The sequence below is a fragment of the Apium graveolens genome, chromosome 2, assembly GCF_009905375.1.
Source record: "Apium graveolens cultivar Ventura chromosome 2, ASM990537v1, whole genome shotgun sequence".
NCBI classification, from domain to species: Eukaryota; Viridiplantae; Streptophyta; class Magnoliopsida; order Apiales; family Apiaceae; genus Apium; species Apium graveolens.
The window spans coordinates 209,123,320-209,129,291 of NC_133648.1; the positions used below are offsets into that span (position 1 = coordinate 209,123,320).

A 5,972-nucleotide genomic window follows, 5' to 3' on the forward strand; every position below is an offset into this window, starting at 1 on the left:
CCACCTTGGCCTTGTCCACCTCCAGAGCCTTGCTAGAGACCTTATGCCCAAGGATAATGCCTTCACGCACCATAAAATGACATTTCTCCCAATTGAGCACCAAATTAGTTTCCACGCATCTTTTGAGTACGGCGCGCAAATTATTCAAACATTCATCATATGAATGTCCAAAGACGGAGAAGTCGTCCATGAACACTTCGACGTTATTTCCAATCATGTCAGAGAATATAGCCATCATACATCTCTGAAAAGTGGCCGGGGCGCCACATAATCCAAACGAAACTCTGCGAAAAGCAAACGTGCCAAATGGACAAGTGAAGGTAGTCTTTTCCTGATCCTCTGGTGCAATACAAATCTGATTATACCCGGAATAACCATCCAGAAGACAAAAATACTCATGACCCGCCAATCTGTCAAGCATCTGATCAATAAATGGAAGAGGGAAGTGATCCTTCCTTGTGGCTTTGTTCAATTTTCTATAATCCATGCATACTCTCCATCCGGTAACTGTTCGAGTAGGGATGAGCTCATTCTTTTCATTTGCGACCACAGTGATACCTCCTTTCTTAGGTACACATTGTACGGGGCTCACCCACGAGCTGTCAGAAATAGGATAAATGATGCCTGCATCTAGCCATTTCAGAATTTCTTTCTTCACCACCTCCTTCATGATGGGATTCAGTCTTCGCTGCTGTTCCACAGTTGGCTTACTACCTTCCTCTAGCAGAATTTTATGCATACAATATGAAGGACTTATCCCCTTGATGTCTGCTATGGTCCATCCTATAGCCGATTTGAATTCTCTCAAAATCCTTAAGAGCTTGTCTTCCTCACTACCTGAAAGGTCAGATGAAATAATAACAGGTAACGTAGATGAATCACCTAAAAAAGCATACCTCAAGTGTTCAGGTAATGGCTTGAGCTCCAAGGTAGGTGCTTCCTCTATTGATGGTTTGAGCTTCCCTTCAGCATTCTTAAGGTCAGAAGTACCAAGAGATTCAAATGGTATGTCCAGCTTTCGCTTCCAGGGAGAAGCGTTCAAATATTGTAATTGCTCGTTGCCATCTTCATCATCGCTGTCAAAATCCCCCACTAAGGCCTTTTCCAATGCATCAGACATTAGCATGCGATCGAGTTCCGAAGTAACCGCAGAATCAATCACATCCAATTTTAAGCACTCCTCATCTTCTGTAGGGAATTTCATTTCCTTGAATACGTTGAAGGTCACATCCTGATCTTGGACCCGCATAGTAAGTTCCCCTTTTTGCACATCTATCAAGGTATGGCCAGTAGCCAAGAAAGGCCTTCCCAAGATTATGGGAATCTTATTATCTTCCTCAAAATCCAGAATAACAAAATCTGCAGGAAAGAAGAGCTTATCCACCTTGACGAGCACATCCTCAACTATGCCCCTTGGGTAAGTAATGGAAAGGTCAGCCAATTGTAGCGACATGTATGTGGGTTTTGGATCAGGCAGATCCAGCTTTTTAAAGATCGACAACGGCATCAGATTAATGCTTGCTCCCAAATCACAAAGGCACTTGTCAAAAGTCAGATTGCCAATGGTGCAAGGAATGGTGAAGCTTCCTGGATCTTTCAATTTTGGTGGTAACTTTTGCTGCAGAACAGCACTGCATTCTTCCGTGAGAGCAACGGTTTCAAGGTCATCCAGTTTCACCTTCCTTGAAAGAATAGTCTTCATAAACTTCGCATAACTAGGCATTTGTTCCAGAGCCTCAGCGAAAGGTATATTGATGTGAAGTTTCTTGAACACCTCCAGAAACTTCCCGAACTGTCTATCCAGCTTTTGTTGCTGCAATCTCTTAGGAAAAGGTGGTGGAGGATAGAGCTGTTTCTCCCCTGTATTAGCCTCAGGCAGAGTGTGTTCAACAGTAGTCTTCCTTGGTTCCGCCGCTTTCTCCTTTTGCTTTGGTTCTTCATCTCTAATTTCAGCTTCTACTTCTTTTGCCTTTTCAGCATCAGCTACTTTTCCAGACCTTAAGGTAATAGCCTTGACTTGCTCTTTAGCTTCCTTCCTGCCTGGTACTTCCGTGTCACTGGGAAGAGTGCCAGGTTGACGATTGAGCACTGCATTGGCTAATTGACCAATTTGATTTTCCAAGGTCTTGATAGAAACCGCCTGACTCTTGCATAACAGCTTAAGTTCCTCAAAATCAGCACTAGTAGGTGCAACTGTACTTCCCTGTTGAGGATATGATTGCCTTGTAACATACTGCTGTGGCTGCTGGAATCCAGGTGGGTTAAACTGTTTACTCACTCCTTGCTGATATGGTGGCTGAATAACATTCTGAATATTCCCCCAGCTGAAATTTGGATGATTTCTGTTATTAGGATGATAGGTCGCTGGCACAGGCTGCTGTTGTCGCTGATAATTATTCACATACTGAACAAATTCGTTGACAAGAGAACACTGATCCGTAGCATGAGAACCTGCACAAAGCTCACAAACCATAGCTATTTGATTAACTCCATATGTAGCCAGAGAATCAACCTTCATTGATAGCGCTTGGAGCTGGGCTGCAATAGCGGTGGCTGCATCAACTTCCAGAATACCTGCAACCTTGCCTGACGTTATCCTCTGAGTTGGGTTTTGATGCTCATTTGCAGCCATCATCTCTATAAGATTATACGCCTCAGTATAGCTTTTAGCCCATAAGGCGCCTCCAGCTGCTACATCGAGCATGGGCCGAGATTGGGCCCCCAAACCATTATAGAAACCAGTGATCACCATCCAATCTGGCATTCCATGATGTGGACATTTTCTCAACATTTCCTTGTAGCGTTCCCAAGCCTCGCACATAGATTCTGCAGGTTGCTGCGCAAACTGAGTAAGAGCACTTCTCATAGCAGCAGTCTTTGCCATCGGATAAAACTTCACCAGAAACTTTTGCGCAAGATCTTGCCACGTAGTGATGGTCCCAGCTGGTTCAGAATGTAACCAGTCTTTAGCCTTGTCCCTCAGTGAGAATGGGAAAAGCCTCAACTTGATAGCCTCATCAGTCACGCCATTATACTTAAAAGTGCTCCAGATCTCGACAAAATTCCTTATGTGCATGTTGGGGTCTTTAGTTGCCGCTCCTCCAAAAGAAACAGAATTCTGCACCATCTGAATAGTGCCCGGCTTGATTTCAAAGGTGTTAGCTTGAATAGCCGGATGAAGGATGCTTGACTGAATATCATCAATTTTAGGCCGAGAAAAATCCATAAGAGCTGGATCAGCTTGAACAATACGATCTCCCATGTTTACTGGTTCTTTCTGCTCAGTTCCTGAATCCGAATCCTCAAAATCTAACTTCTCTGGAATATCAAGAACTTCGTCTGTCTCCTCAGCTGTATCTAAAGTCCTCTTACGAGCACGAGAACGAGTTTGCATAAACGCTTGCTAAAGTACCTGAAACACAACCGGAAAAAATAAGTAACTACTACGTCCTAATCACTGAGTCCTAATGACCAATGATGGTAAGTACATAAACTAAACAAATACGCCGAGTCCCCGGCAGCGGCGCCAAAAACTTGTTAGGGCGAAAACACACGCTAATATTCACGCAAGTATATGCGTTCGCAAGTAATATAGAATACTTTCTAGTTCGTTCCCTCAGAGACTCAGACTAAATTATTGTCTAATTAAACTCACTCACCAATGTATGATTACTTCTCAATGTTAAGACACTAACACTTAAAATTGTTGATTAAATATTAACTACAATTAACTACTTAATTAATCACTTAAATAACACTTCAATTTATCAATAATAAAACACTCATGAGATCACAACTTCATTATTACTTCCTTCTATAGCCATTGTTATTACCTTTAGCATGTGACATTGATGATAGTAATCGAATAACACGAAACTGATAAAAGCCAACTTTCATTGTACCAATACCATTCTACCAAGCATCCACAATTAAGATAGAAGTTGAATAGTCATTAATTATGTTGAGTTCCTATATGTCTACAGAAATTGACAACACAACGATTTAAGCACAAGTTATTCCTTTTGATTACATAGGGCAAATAAAACTGTTAGACTTACCCACTAATCATGCACAACGTACATGATCCTATGCTAGCATGGCAAGTTCTAAATCTCAAGATTCACCGTCGCTTCACAAGAGATTAACACCCTATCTTATATGTTCGCGACGCACATAAGACGAATACGCACAACCAATACTAGATATCATACAATCATCACACACTAAAGTATTAAACAATTAACTAAAGAATTCCATAATAAATCCGTTGCAACCCCATGATCACGATTAGCCCATAATAGAACTTATCGTCATCATGGGTTCATATGAAATCATGATAAACAAACACAAGAAAATAATAACTAAACTAATTATATTAAACCAGAGTACGTCACAAGAGTAAATAAGTTCAAAGCAAGAAAACTAGCATCCAACGTTACAACGAAACAAGAATCACAAGAATATATGCTTCCTCTTCGTTGCGGTGTGCCAAATCGGTCTTCCTCCTTATCTCCTTCGCTCCTTGCGTAAAAACACAATCTTCTTCAATCCACACTTGTGAAAACGTCTCAAATCTACTTATATAATAGTCCCATAAAACTCAGATTACATAGAAGTGGAAACCAAACAGAAGTAGAAGTCCTAAAATAAATTGTCTTTTTTCCCGACCCTGCGCGGCCGCTCAGCATAGCTGAGCGGGCGCTCAGCTTGCTGCGCAGCCGCTCAGCAATGCTGAGCGGGCGCTCAGACCTCTACTGGAAAAATTCTGATTTTGCTCCATTTCTTCGCCGTAATCTGCCTGTTTATTTCCTCTCGCAATGGTGAACACATGACAAGGCTTATTCTTGATGATTCCTCCCCCGAAATGCAACTAAAACCCTGAAATGCATAAACACTAGAAAAATGCATCAAATACACAAAATACTTGATTTCAAAACACCAATTTAAGCCATTTTAAGACGTTCTAAGTGGCATAAAATGCCACTTATCAATTAACTTCCTAATTGTTTGCCTAATGACCGCTGATCTGTTATACGGTTCGCTTAACTTTCATTTTCGTTTATCGTTTGAGGGATCATACCCGGGATCTTATTACTTAGGTTCCCTTAACCTTTCTCAATATATTATATTCCTTTGTTTTGATCCTCTCTTATAATCCTTTAATTTAAATCCTTTTTATCCTGTTACCTTATACTCAATTCTTTCCGTATCTAGTGGATTTCCGGGAAAAATCAAAGTGTTCGGAATTGGATACTGACGATCTTTACATACACTTATATACCATATATAGTACTAATAAAATCTCAGAATATCCATAACAGAACCCCTACATAGTGTGGCATGAAAAGTTTTCTCATTCAGCTAAAACACTATTCATAAGGGTTACAAAAAGTTCAAAATTTTGGGGGTTATTACAGTCTCCCCTCCTTAAAAGGATTCCGTCCCGGAATCAAATAGAAAACAAATGGGGGTACTTTTCTAGCATTGCGCTCTCTAGTTCCCAAGTTGATTCTTCCACATTATGATTCTGCCATAGCACTCTGACTAGCTTGATCACTTTATTCCGAAGCACCTGCTCCTTCTTATCGATAATCCTTACTGGCTTCTCCACGTACGTCAGATCTGGTTGCATATCCACCTGCTTGTACTCCACTATGTGCCTGGCATCCCGATGGTACTTCCTTAACATTGACACATGGAACACATTATGAACTTGTTGCAAGTTAGGGGGTAAGGCTAGCTCGTAAGCTAACTTTCCAATCCGTCTTAATATCTCAAAAGGTCCAATGTATCTTGGGCTTAGTTTTCCTTTCTTTCCAAATCTCATTAATCCCTTCCAAGGGGGTACCTTTAGCAGTACTAAGTCTCCGACTTCATATTCCTTGTCCTTTCGGGCTAAGTCTGCATATTTCTTCTGTCTGTCTTGGGCTGCTACAAGCCGTCCTCTGATAAGATCCACTATGTCTTTGGTC

General features: G+C 41.2%; 1 non-coding gene across 1 annotated transcript; it reads left to right on the forward strand.

Annotated features, from left to right (window-relative positions):
- The first annotated feature begins 2,762 nt into the window (after positions 1-2,762).
- On the forward strand, positions 2,763-2,869 carry LOC141709166 (small nucleolar RNA R71). Its single transcript, XR_012569756.1, has one exon. It is a non-coding gene; the product is annotated as a small nucleolar RNA R71 (small nucleolar RNA).
- The last annotated feature ends 3,103 nt before the right edge of the window (positions 2,870-5,972 follow it).